This window comes from Ahaetulla prasina, chromosome 3, assembly GCF_028640845.1.
Source record: "Ahaetulla prasina isolate Xishuangbanna chromosome 3, ASM2864084v1, whole genome shotgun sequence".
Classification (NCBI taxonomy): Eukaryota; Metazoa; Chordata; class Lepidosauria; order Squamata; family Colubridae; genus Ahaetulla; species Ahaetulla prasina.
In genome coordinates, this window is record NC_080541.1 from 43,203,082 (window position 1) to 43,217,547 (window position 14,466).

At 36.4% G+C, this 14,466-nt stretch overlaps 1 long non-coding RNA gene across 1 annotated transcript; it reads left to right on the forward strand.

Moving 5' to 3' along the window:
- The first annotated feature begins 5,678 nt into the window (after window positions 1–5,678).
- Window positions 5,679–13,714, forward strand: LOC131195122 (uncharacterized). Its single transcript, XR_009154370.1, has 4 exons — window positions 5,679–5,952; window positions 7,908–7,959; window positions 10,956–11,040; window positions 11,452–13,714. It is a non-coding gene; the product is annotated as an uncharacterized LOC131195122 (long non-coding RNA).
- The last annotated feature ends 752 nt before the right edge of the window (window positions 13,715–14,466 follow it).

A 14,466-nucleotide genomic window follows, 5' to 3' on the forward strand; every position in this document is an offset into this window, starting at 1 on the left:
AAATGTGGCTTAACTTTATGTGACTGTTGACGGATGATATGTTTGAGTGCCAGGCTTCCAGGAATTCCCAATGACTTTTGGATTTAGCTTGGTCTAGGATGCTCACAGATTCCCAGTTGGAATTATGGCAACATATCACCATGATTACAAAACATAATTTAATGTAAATACATGTTAAAAAATGCAAATGTACTCAATACCATCATACAATATAACCCAGTGATTACTATTACCAGCACACCCCAATACAATCATTTATTTAATTCCTTATTCTCCAATGCTCCTTGAAAGAGTTAGCTCTTAACTTGCTTTGTAACCACATTACTTTTATGTCAAAAAGTACATTATTCCACAGAATGGGAGCCCCAACAGACAATGCTTACACTATACTTCATGGCAGGGGTGGGGGTGGGGGCAGGGGTGAAATGTAAAATTTGTTACTATCGGTTCTGTGGGCGTGGCTTGGTGGAGGTGGTGGTAATGTGACTGGGTGGGCATGGCCAACTTTTTTTTTACTTTTAAAAGCATTTTTTCTACAACCTCTTCAGCCAAAGAGGTTGTAAAAAATGCTTTTAAAAGCCTCTGATGATCCCAGCTGAGCTGCGCAATCATCAGAGCTTTTTTAAAAAAACTTTTAAAAGCCGATGATGGCGTGGCTCAGCTGAGCATGGGGGGTGGCAGGGATTTTTGCTACCGGTTCTCCGAACCACCCGCTGCCATCGCTACCGGATCAGACGATCCGGTCCGAACTGGAAGCATTTCACCCCTGGGTGTGGGGGGTAGACTTGCAGTATACATCCTCTGCCCACTCACCTGAAGGCAAATGCTTCTTGGAACAATTGCTTTGCAGATTGCTAATCCCAAACCATACTCAGTTGTATAGGTTGAACCAAAATGTTGAACAGCACTTGGAAACCAATTGGCAACAAATATAGCTCCCAAAATATTAATGTATCCAATCATTCTTGTAAACCTGCAGAATTTTCCAGGGTAGTTTTCAAGGGCAGTAGAAATTTCCAGGGTAGTCTTCAAGGGCAGCTCTATGTAGAGTGACAGGCAGACATGAAACAAAAAGATCCTAAGTGACTACTGCCAATGCTTCCTGTTCTAGGAAAGATTGCAGTTGGCACAAATTCTGGTGTCAGACATTGGATCAGGATTTCTACCAATATAGAAGGATACAGTTTGATGTTATTTGTATATCAATGATATCATCCATACCCAACTCCATGGCTCTCAGGTAAATTTTAATTTAAATAGGAGGGGGAAAAACAAGACCCATATTATCTATATTAAAGTGCCTGAGGACCAAATCTCTCCTCTTTTACAGATGTGACTGGAACTATCTATTTCAGGAAGAAATACCACCATAAACCAGTGTCTCCCAAATGGCAACCCTTACTGACAATCCAGAAAAATAAAATAGTTGATGAAAAAAAGGTTGTCAGACATTCAGCTGGCCTTTTAAAGAATAATAGCATTCTATCTTTCTGCAAAAGGTTCATTCTTTATCTTTTGTCAGTGTTGTTCCAGATGTCTTTTCTGGCACTTTTATCTCTTTCAATAAATCAAGGAGATCCTAGGTCACAACACAAGGAAAGGCTACTCAAGAAATATCTTGTCATGGCCATTTATTGCCTCCATATTCCAGAGGTTAATCTGTTTTTTGAAGATAGGTCAATGCTACCTTCAACAATACTAGGAAACTTCGAGTGTTCTTTGGAAACCATTTGGAGCATAAGATGCCTAGAGTGGCTGATTCAAATAGGTCTAATCTCACTGAAGATAGTGAACTGGTCCATTCCATAGTAATTATATCTTTCACAGCATGCTGCCTGGCAAATTCTGGGAATTCAAGTCCATAATCTTAAAGATGCCAAGGTTGAGAAACATTGATAAAGATCAATGTAATATCAAGTACTCTAAGGTATAGGCCAGTCTAAGATATGCTACTGTGCCAGTTCTTTCTGCTGATCTTTGCTGGTATAGCAAGAATAATCTGAGTAATGGCACTGTTCAAAAAACTTAGTGCAATATGACCCCTGTCTTAAGTATTTGTTTATCTTCCTGCATTATCTTTCTGGCTAAATAAATTCTGAAATTTAAGATGAAGGAAACTACCATCTGGAAAACCCATGAAAGAGCCAAGAAAATAACTACAGGGTGGAAAGGGTTGAGATGAAGCATAGATTGACTGTGATTCATTTTCTGTTAATAAATTTATAGTTTAGTGAACTCAAATTTTCCTTCACTGCCAATGTAATCAATTTGTTCTCCTGCTGGCTTGCTAACTTGTTTTGGCTTTACTTCAATAATATCTGGTATGAGAGAAATGGGAGCCTATAATCATAACAAAGAAAACTGCAAAAACCTGTGCTTTTGCTATGTAGAATCTGGCGGGAGGGGGTGTTCCCAGGAGCTGTATGACTCTGAATAAGCCCCATCTGTACAACCTAATTATGGGTCATTATAATGTGAATGTAGTCAGTTTGTCTTTTCCATTCTCAGTCCAAAGAAGGACCATTGCCATTACTAGGTTGTAGTAGCTGGGCCACTGACCATGGTCCTATCTATGCATTGGAGACCCCTGGAGACTTTGACCCTCCTTGTACCTCTCAGCCTAATCTATATCACCAGTTTTTGATTGTCAGATTAAAACTGGATGAAGGAGTGATATCTATACCATCCTGAACTCCCAAGGGAAAGATTGGATATATAATCTAACAAACAAGGAAATAAACAAATAAGCTATATTAAGAACTGGCAGCTGTGATTTCAGATTATTGCGTATTTAATAATAATATTAATATAGGGATAGGTAACAGTAAATTCCAGTTCTGTTTTATGCAGCTCTACAGTGCACCTACGCACCTCTCCAGCCACAAAAATTCTTCTTGAACTTTTATCATTAAATTGGTTCAGAATCAAACTATTTTTATGTTTGAATTATGAAAGTTTACATGAGTAAAGTAGTATAATTGTCTTTCATGATGTAAAATTGCTAGTCAAAGTATGTTTTAGCTATTAAATTATCTTACTAGAAATCTTGGAGAGATTACAGAGAAAATAATATGCCATAATAACTACTGAGTTGTTTTTTCTTGCCTTCAGTATGACTAAAAATTATACCCTCTGCTATGGGTGTGTTCAGCCATTCACTTCTAAAAGGCTCCATTTTTTCCAACACCATGGATATACTAGATATTAGTTTAATATATAAGATAAACAAAGATTATCTTTTTTTTTTTAAAAGTGTTCTTGGCAAGTTATCTCCACCCCTCTATTTATATTTCTGACTCCCTTATAATTTTAGAAACATATTATATGCCTGCTTGAAGTGTCTTATAAAAATAAAGGAGACAGGTTTTTATATTGTGCTTTATTTTGTTTTAAAATAAAATAGACTGCATATTTTTATACTGTTTTTTATTTTTTTAAAAAGTCCACGGTCATGCTTTAGCCCTTATAACTGCATTCAAAACACAAAAACTTTCAATTGGTTAAACTTTCAATTCAGATTTGTTATTGTCTGCATTATTTTAAAGTGGAAGAATTGAGGTGATGTGGTGGACAACATTTTGTATAAACAGGCAGAGTTATTTTGGCAGGAGAGAGAATGCTTCAAAGAGATGTTAATAAGAAGCATCTAATGTGGTATCTTTTATTTGAATTTTTTTCCATGTGAAATTCTTATTCAGTCATACCATTTATATTCTGTTGAATATAAATCATAAAGCAACAAAATCAGAAACAACAGAATATATAATAAAAATAAAAATAATGTCAATATTACATTTCATAATCACAGGTGTCCAACAAGGTTTGTAGCATTAATTAATGGGCCTCTGGTGGCTCAACAGACTAAGCAGTCTGTTATTAACACAGCTGCTTGCAATTACTGCAAGTTCAAGTCCCACCAGGCCCAAGGTTGACTCAGCCTTCCATCCTTTATAAGGTAGGTAAAATGAGGACCCAGATTGTTGGGGGCAATAAGTTGACTTTGTATATAATATACAAATGGATGAAGACTATTGCTTAACACAATGTAAGCTGCCCTGAGTCTTCGGAGAAGGGTGGGATATAAATTCAATTTTTTTTAAAAAAAAATCCCAAAGAACACCCAGTAGTTTTGACTGCTTTGCCAAAAGATATGGTGGTTGGAACCAGGCTAACATCCAGGGATATAAAGGATCTTTGTTTTCCAAGGACTGGACACACCACAGTGTAGAACAATGATGGCAAATGTATAACAATAGCACTTAGACTTCTATACCAGCCCATAGTGCTTTACAACACTCTCTGAGTGGATTACAATGTCAGCATATTCCCCCAACAATCTGGGTCTCATTTTACTGACCTCGAAAGGATGGAAGGTGAGGCAACCTTGAGCTGGTTTGCATCAAACTCTGGCTGTGGGAAAAGTTAGCCTGCAGTGCTGCATTCTAACCACTGCACCACCATATGCACATATGATATATGCCATATATCATATGCCATATGATATATGGCAACAATGGCAACAATGGAGACCGCGGAAGAATGAGGTGTGCTCTTGCATGGTCCTTCAGAAATCGCATAAGGAGGCCATTATCTTCTGTAGTTTCCAGAGCCTCCAAAAATCATGCAATAAAGGGTTATGCTTTTGCACGGCTTTCAGAGGCTGCAGAGGTCGCAGGAGAACATTCTCAGAATCTGCTTCAAGAATGAAGTCCTCCCAACCCAAATCAGCCTTGAGTAGGCCACAAGGGCCTATCAACAGAAAAGGAACACTGCATGAAGATAAGTAGCACATAGCAAATCCTGGGGAGCACAGGCCATATGGGACAATTACACCAGTCTCCAAGGCTCATGAACTTTGGGGAATGGCAAAGGCGTCCTATTTGAGTGGCAGGGATGGCATTGAGGCTGAGGAATTGTTGATGCACCAAGCCCAAAAGGTTTGCCATCATTGGCAATGAAGATAATTATACAAAATATTTTATTGTAGCACACACTTCTCTTCTTGCCTTGGGTTAACTTCAACTTCCCAGGCAAATTGATGTAGCCATATATATAAGTCTTAGATGGTTAGTCCTTATAACAAGTAAAAGTCTTGAAGTTTTAAAGTGGAGTACAACCTTTGCCTCCCTCCTTGCAATTGTTGGGATTAGGTGCTGCCTCAGTGTGGTTGTTCCTCTTCTGGTTGCTACCAAGCTCCAGGCCAAGAATCCCAGCACAATAAGCTGCTTGCTGTAGCATGTGATCTTGGCAATTGACTGATAGCTCTTGCTTGTCTGTAATAATTGTACATCGCAGACATCACTTTACGCTTTCTCATCTGCTTATTGTCTTCTTCTTTTTCTCTCCTGCACACCCACACATTTGTAGGCTGTGAAGCTGCTTATCTTGGCACATTCCTGAAAACTGCCAGGGTGTGGCTCCATTAGACAGACACCTGAACACCAGCATGGGTGCTTGTGAGTAGGGGTGGGGGGAGGGAAGATGAATGAATATATGAATGAATAAATGAATGAATGAATATGCCTGCTTATATTTCTGGCACTATAAACTTTTACATTCCTTTGGGAAATGGGACATTTCCCTTTGGGAAGTGGGGGTGGAAAACATTTCTGCCTGACTGCAGCTGCTTTTCTCAACTGCAAACAGCAACTCCAGCTTCATTCACTCAGAAGGAGCCATTGTGGAGAAACTTTGTCTCCAAGCTCCAGTCAACATTCCCAACTGGATAGGACAGTTTTATGTGGAAAGGTACAATACTTAAGAGCCAAATTGTGTGGGGTTTTAAAAATCAGAAACTCTTTTTGAATTGTACATAGGCCATTGCAATGTCTGGAATGTAGATAACATGTGGCTGAAACGGTCTCATCTGCCATATGGGAGGAGCTACATTTTGTATTATTTACAGTTTTGTCTTCAAAGGGAACTCTAAGAAGGGCACGTTTCATGCATACGGTATGTACGACTCAAAGCATATTACTTTTACTTTTTCATAAACTTGAAATGAAAACATTCCTATTGGGTTTTCTTGGAATAGGAAAATCTGGTTTCATACAGTTGTTACAGCATAAATTATGATGACTGATTTTATCAGAACCAAACAGTATCATTTTCTGTACTATTTTCAACCTAGCAGAATGCCAGGTTGAGAAATACACTCTATTCTGTCTATAGGGGCTGGATAAGTACATTATTTTATTTTACCTTGGCTAGCTTAAGAAGGGAAGCTTCTGCTGAGGCATGAACACTACAGCAAAGAATTCCTATGCTCTTCTTGTTATGCAACTAAACAGCAGGTGCTCAGAATTAGGAAACTTGGTTAGATGAATCTTCAGATTGGCTCTTACTCCGTCATGATTTCAGACATGATTTTGTATGAAGGGATAGCTGGTCAGTTTTTTAAAAAATTAACTGGTAAAAATACCACAACATCATGAGAGGAAGGAAGGAAGGAAGGAAAGAAGGAAGGAAGGAAGGAAGGAAGGAAGGAAGGAAGGAAGGAAGGAAGGAAGGAAGGAAGGAAGGAAGGGAAGGAGGGAGGGAGGGAGGGAGGGAGCCTTAAATTACTCTTCTGTTGGAACCTTAAATTACCGGCCCTCTTTACAGTAACTCCTCAGGGCAGTATTAATTCAGAGTTGTACTTCGGAGAATATTTGGTGGCAGAGAAGAGAAAAATCTCTTTCATCTGCTTGTTAGCATTTGTCAACAGGTATATCTTGATTGTAGAAATCAGCACATTATAATACAATATGTGCATCATGGAGACCTGCAGAAGTTGGCAAGATTCTTGCTCTGCCATATTAGTGCTTCATACAGGAGAATATCCAGCCATATGCATGCCTCAGGGTGGTTGAATTTACTTGCATGTAGATAGCATAGAGCAGCTGTTAATTTGCTTAACCTTAACCTTCCTTAATTGTCAATCTGGATAGTTTTCTCATTACTGCTTTCTTCTCAAATGTCTGCAAGCTCATCTATTTAGAAAGCTTAGAGTTATAGACCATTTATGCATTTAGCTTTTATGTAGCAGATGTTTTAAACTCTCACCCAGATTGAAGTAAGGAGATTTCAAGCATAATATATCAGTGAAGAATAATTTTCATGTAGGCTTTCCCCTATCATGCTATTAATGAAGCACAAAGATAAACATGTAAAAAAGTCTCACTTGCTTTTCAGCCACTGTTTTCATTCTTTTCCTTCCTTGCCAAATGCATGACAAGCCACCTTTGACTCAGTTTAACTCTCATCTTTGGGAGGCTATATATTCAAAATGTTTCATCTAAAAAACAAAGAGCTTAAGATCTGTTAACTCAGAATTAATTGCTTACTAACCAAGCATTGAGTGTAGGATTTCTCCTTAAGTTTTATTTTGTATCATAACATGTTGTTAGCAGGAAAAATACAAATATTCCAAAAATACACAGAACTGAAAGTATTTTTTTCCTGGTTTAATTTTGTGGCACATAATTAGTTGAGCTACAGCAGAACACATATTATTTGGGGTGGGGGAATGTGAATATGTGTTGTTGCCCTGTTACTGTAGATACAGTGTTATTCTTCATTTCTTAACAGAATTTTAAGAGAATCCCTGTCATACGGCAATTTCATAATCCATTAATCTAGTCATCTTTAAAGACAGATTTTGGGTTTTCTTCATGGAGCAAAATTCATCAAAGTAACAATTTTGTTAAGGGAGACGGGAATCTTGTTTACATAAAAATATGTCAAAGTCTGGGCAGCATAAAATGAAGAGATACAGATCAGCTGTGTGTTATACTGTTCTTGTACTGTAGACAACTTTTTGTTGGAAATAAGTTTATGGTTGAAATACAACAGATTTCTTCTCCATATAATTTGATTGCAGGAAATATTAAAATAATCTAGAAAGTCAATTTCCCACTTTCTCCTAGGGAGAAAATGGAGGTAGTACTGCATTTCCACAGAATGAACTGCAGATTGCAGGTTAGTTATATTTTAAAAAGAAAGCTCTGCTATTGCTGAAATAGAACTTACTGTACGCCTAAGAATTTTTGTGCCATTTTCCCCACTATTATACTGAATATAGCTATCTTCTGACTTATTTTTATACATCACTATTATGTTTCTGAGGTGTGCAATTTAAACTCAAGTCTGACTTGCCATACATAAAAAACTAAAAACTAAATGTAACAATGATATAAAATATTGTGTTTTAGTGCGGTCTAATGAAACTCTAGGAATATAGTAACTATCAAATTCAAAACTTGGAAAACTGATGTCAGCCCTTTCAGATAGTCCAGACAAGAAGCACCAACCCTTAAGTAATAGAATAGAATAGAATAGAATTTTTTTATTGGCCAAGTGTGATTGGACACACGAGGAATTTGTCTTGGTGCTCTCAGTGCTCTTAGTGTACATGAAAAAAAAGATACCTTCATCAAGTTACAACACTTACAACACTTAATGATAGTCATAGGGTACAAATTTAACACTTAATGATACAACACTTAATGTTATAGGCTACAAATAAGCAATCAGGAAACAATCAATATCAGTATAAAACGTAAGGATACAAGCAACAAAGTTACAGTTATACAATCATAAGTGGAAGGAGATGGGTGATGGGAATGATGAGAAGATTAATAGTAGTGCAGATTTAGTAAATAGTTTGACAGTGTTGAGGGAATTATTTGTTTACCAAAGTAATGGCCTTCGGGAAAAAACTGTTCTTGTGTCTAGTTGTTCTGATGTGCAGTGCTCTATGGCGTCGTTTTGAGGGTAGGAGTTGAAACAGTTTATGTCCAGGATGCAAAGGATCTGTAAATATTTTCACAGCCCTCTTTTTGATTTGTGCAGTATACAGGTCCTCAATGGAAGGCAGGTTGGTAGCAATTGTTTTTTCTGCAATTCTATTTTTTTTATTTTTTTTTATTTTTTTTATTTGAATTTATATCCCGTCCTTCTCCGAAGACTCAGGGCGGTTTACATTGTGTTAAGCAATAGTCTCATCCATTTGTATATTATATACAAAGTCAACTTTTATTGCCCCCAACAATCTAGGTCCTCATTTTACCTATCTTATAAAGGATGGAAGGCTGAGTCAACCTTGGGCCTGGTGGGACTTGAACTTGCAGTAATTGCAAGCAGCTGTGTTAATAACAGACTGCATTAGTCTGTTGAGCCACCAGAGGCCCTTATCCTCTGAATTCTGTGTCTGTCTTGTTGGGTTGCAGAACCAAACCAGATAGTTATAGAGGTGCAGTTGACAGACTCAATAATTCCTAGCTTATATATTAATAATTCTTCAATAATACTAGCTTTATTGTAATGTTACTGTAATACAGGGGTGTCAAACTTGCGTTGTCATGTTGTCATGTGACATATTGCGACATTTGCCCTCTTCGCTAAAACAGGGGTCGGCGTGGCCAGCGCGTGATACATCCAGCCCGTTGGCCGTGAGTTTGACACCCCTGCTGTAACAGAATCTTGCAAGCCTGAAAGTACATCTCCACTTCCTTACTTTTAATCTCCTGAAAACTAGGGAAGGTCCTTCATACTCATACTCATATGCCTTCATACTCAGATTTTATCAGACCACTGTTTATGCTGAAACTCTTCCTGCACTGATGATGTTACATAGTTAGGGTAATGAAATGTTTGCAAGAAAACAATCAAGCTCAGAGAGAGTCAAGGACCCCTCATTTCATCCCTGAGCTACAAATATTCTCCTTCATTGAAGCTCTTCCTCCTGTCTCCCAGTGTAATTCCCATGTGACATTACTGTACCTTTAATAATATACAAGGATCCATTGTACATTGTACAGGATGTGGAATGAATTTGAATAATTACTAAATATTTATTTCCTTAAAATGGAGATAGGTAATTGGCAATATCTCCAGACATACCTTGCAAAACAAATTTTATTTATTAATCAAATTATATTGCCATATTACTGTATCAGTGTATAAGTTTTAAATTTACTTGTAAAACTTCTGCATTCTATTGCAAGTTACATATTTGGAAAATAAAGATGGCCCTTCAGCCTCCCCTTATTCTCAACTTTAGCATACTGCTTGATTAAAATTCTTGATGACCTTCCAATAAAAATGATTTCTTTACTGGGAATTTTCTGTCAGTTCATGGACCAAAAATGTTATAAAAGCCTTGTATTTAACAACTGAAAACTTTGAAGTAAATCCAACTGAGTTTAGAAACATTTACTTCAAGCATTACATCTTTGTTATATTTCTTGTGTGAAAATGTATGTTTTGTGAACATGTGTTGGCAGTGTATCAAACAAAGCAAATATTCCCGTTTATTTCAATAAACATTAAAATAAATGTACACATCTCTGCAGAATGTTCAACTTTATGGAAAGAGGATATAAAGAGCTAGGGAATGTTTACTGATTAATGATCACACTTTTATTGTTGCTGTTTTAGAGTGTCCAGTGCCTTAAAAATGATCTATGATTTAATACATCGAGCTTAATGTAATGATTTGTTGTTGCAAGACAATTGGTACATGATTAACTATATTTCTTCAGTAAAACATGATGTATTTATAGAATTGATTTAGGATGCCTATGAGTACATATGGAATAGAATTACTAATTGACAACATCTTTTGGAATTCTAAAAATTATTGTATCTTACTATATAAATGTTGTGTACAATTTCATTTTTTTCTGCAAGTTTTAAATTATTTTCTGATTTTATTCATCAGGCATCCATTGTCAGTTTGACCCTATGCATGCTGGCAGCATAAATATTGATCTGTTATAAATCTCACTGCAACATTTTAAAGAATATTTATTGAATTTCTTCCAATTGTTTCAACCTAATACTAATATATCACTTAACTCAGCATGGCGAGATTGGTTTGTTACTTTTCATTGGTTTAGTAGATGTAACTTTAATTTATTAATGAAGTCTGATAATTTGTGCTTCTCTACTTTTCTTTGTTGTTAATTTTACAGTTATTGTCAAATAAAGAGAAATTGTGGGATATGACACAGACTCACGAAAAAAACTGGCCTGGTTCATATACTAACCTATAATAATGTAAGCATTTGATCTGAGCTTAAGTGTTAATTACACATTGTAATTTGTAAACCATGATTTAATAGATGATTTATTCTAATTGTAGCTTAATGAATAAATCATGATTTTTGGTCTGTAATTTTTTTGTAAACAAAAAAAAAAAAAATTCAGTAGCCTAATGCAAAAGATTATGTAGTTATCAATGTCAGGGTATTTCTAATGCTGCTTTCAAATTCAGTTCAATTTGCAAGATAATAACATCATTTCTGAAAATTAAGAAGACATTTTATCAAATTGAAAATCTACTTTCTTATTCTCTTTTGAAAAAGAAACAGTCGAAATGTAGGAAAAGTAACAGCAATTCATCGTTGAAATTCATGCACAGATTTATCCTTTCAGTGTTGAATTATAATTTTCTTTTCCACTTATCAGCTCCAGCCAACAAAGAAGCAGAAATGGAAGGAAAAGTATAATATCCTTCAGTTACTTTCTACTGGAAGGAAGGACATGAAATACCCCGGCACCTCCAGAGTCAGAGATGGATGAGCAGAAGAACATGGGGAAGGAAACTTGTAAACCAGCATTTCTCCATCTTAGTGTAACTCTTACATAAATATTGATTAGGCATAGCTAATTTCTGATGATTCAAAAAATGAAAAGGAAATTTTAAGAACAGAATTTAAAACTGGGAGACTTGAATTCAGTGTTCTGAAATAATAGATCTCTTGTGCATGTGTAGCTATTATCCTGCCTGCAATTTATCTAACTGATCATGACTACGCAATTATTTAATGTTTAAGTTAATTGTTTATTGGGTTAAGTTGTATTATCAGTATCATATAAACCAAGGGTGGGTTTCAAATTTTTTTACTACCGGTTCTGTGGGTGTGGCTTGATGGGCGTGGCATGGCTTGGTGGGCATGGCATGGCATGACTTGCTGGGCGTGGCAGGGGAAGGATACTGTAAAATCTCCATTCCCTCCCCAATCCAGGGAAAGGTTACTGCAAAATCCTCATTTCCTCCTGATCAGCTGGGCAGAGAACAGATGGGGGCAGGGCCGGTCAGAATTTTTACTACCGGTTCTCTGAACTACTCAAAATTTCCACTACCGATTCTCCAAAACTTGTCAGAACCTGCTGAAACCCACCTCTGATACAAACTCTCTTGCATATTGTTTAGTTTCTTAACCAATAGCACAGCATCATCTGCATACAAAATGTATCTACATTCACATCCTCCCAAAAAAAAAAACATTTCTAATGTCACCACAAACATTCCTTAAACATTTATCTAACCAAGAACCAAATTTCGCAAGCCCATTTTCTCAGTATTGGACCATTTGTTAAGCATTTATGTTTATTCTCACAAATGATTTACATCATATCTACTCTTATATCATTGAACAACAAACGTTTAACTCCATATTTAAACAAAGTGTTTCATAATTTAAACATTCACTTTATCATATACTTTTTCTATATTAATAAATGTATAAGACTCTTTCTGATATTTATATGTTTACTAAAGACACACTGAATAGCAAATATAATATCTAATCTGCAAAACACTGACTAGCATAAAGCTATTCTGCATTTCCCAAATATTGCCCATTACCAAAAGTCCAACGTCTTCCTTTTTTTGTATAGGGCAAGGGTCTGTAAACTTGGCTCTTTTAAGCCAAGTTTGCAAACTCCTGGTATAGGGAAACACTAACAGCATTCTGTCACACACAGATACATTGTTCACATACATGTTAAATACATTACAAATTCCATAAACAAATAATATTTTAACATTTCTCCAGTTGCACAATTTATTCCTACAGTTTTAACGTTTTTCAATATTCTCAGAACATTTATGACTGTCTTTTTATCTTTGGACGAGCGTTTACAACATTCATTTCAATCATCAATCCCACAGAAATCTTTAGAAATTCAGCATTTCTTCATTTCAGTTTCCAACTTTCTTTCACTCCACATTATTACATAACATACTTTTAATTGTGTTGACTCCTAGAAATCCTTGTTCAGCCTTACCTTCTTCAAGTATCTTCCAGATGGGTGGGCTTTAATCTCAGATTTTATAGCAATAGGCATGGATATTCAATTGTTTGAAATGTACTCAGGGGGTGGTTGATCTAAATCCTTCAATATTTTTGCCACATTAATTGTAGTACATGTAGTCCTTGATTTACAAGCACAGTTGAAGCCAAAATTTATGTTGCTAAGTGAGAAATGTTAAGTGAGTTTTGCCCCATTTTACAATTTATCTTGCCACATTTCTTAAGTGAATAACTGCACTTGTTAAATTAGTAACACGGTTGTTAGTAAGTCAGGTTTCCCCATTGACTTCCCTTGTCAGAAGGTCCCAAAAGGTGATCACATGACCCCAGGATACAGCAACTGTCATAAATACGAATTAGTTGCTAAGCATCTGAATTTTGATCATGTGATCATGGGGAGGCTACAATGGTCATTAGTGTGAAAAAAGGGTCATGAGTCACTTTTTTCAGCGATGTTTTAACTTCAAACGGTCACTAGATGAACTGTTGTAAGTTGATTATGCATTTTCCCCTTCATCCATTACCCCCTTTATTCTTTTATCATTCAGCAGATCATTCTTCTTCATATCTCCCTTTGTGAAAATCAACACAATTCTGTGGTGCTCTGTAACAGGGTTTCCAACCTTGGCAACTTTAAGACTTGTGGACTTCAACTCCCAGAGTTCCTCAGCCAGCAAAGCTGGCTGAGGAACTCTGGGAGTTGAAGTCCACAAGCCTTAAAGTTACCAAGGTTTGGAGATCCCTGCTCTGTAACATAGTCCTTTTTAATCTCTTCTAAACAACTTCCACATCCCCTTTCTTTATATCCACACTCTCTTCACTCCATATCTAATGCTTTCCATGCAGGATGTTCTTGTCCTGCAGTTATTCTAATTGCACTCCGGTTTCTTTTACTTTTTACTATTTTTCTATGTCCCTTTTTCCAAAGATCTGCACTTGACACTAATAATGGTCTGTTCAATTCAGAACTTCTAATCACTGCTATATTCTTCATTAGTTATTTTGATTTCTCATTGTAAACAATTAAAACTAACCATGTTTTAAATTCATATTCATTCTTTCGCTATGAATAAATGGCAGATGAATAAACCTATACTTAATCCAATTATTTGAAACACTCTCCACTTTTCCTCCACTTTGAACCTGTTATAAAATAACTTGCAGCCATATTTTTCAGCTATGATTCAAAAGTGCTGTTTTCTGACTCAAGTAATTTTAAACCCTTCAGTAGATCATCCCCAGAGCTTCTATTCATATTCTAGTAGCAGTCCTTGGTCCAATTGGCTGCATGCCTCCTTTCCTCCAGTGACTTTGTTTTATGCAGCCAGTTCATCCTGTAGCGCCAGGCCGCTATATTTGCAATTGATTGGTGGGTTTTTTAAAA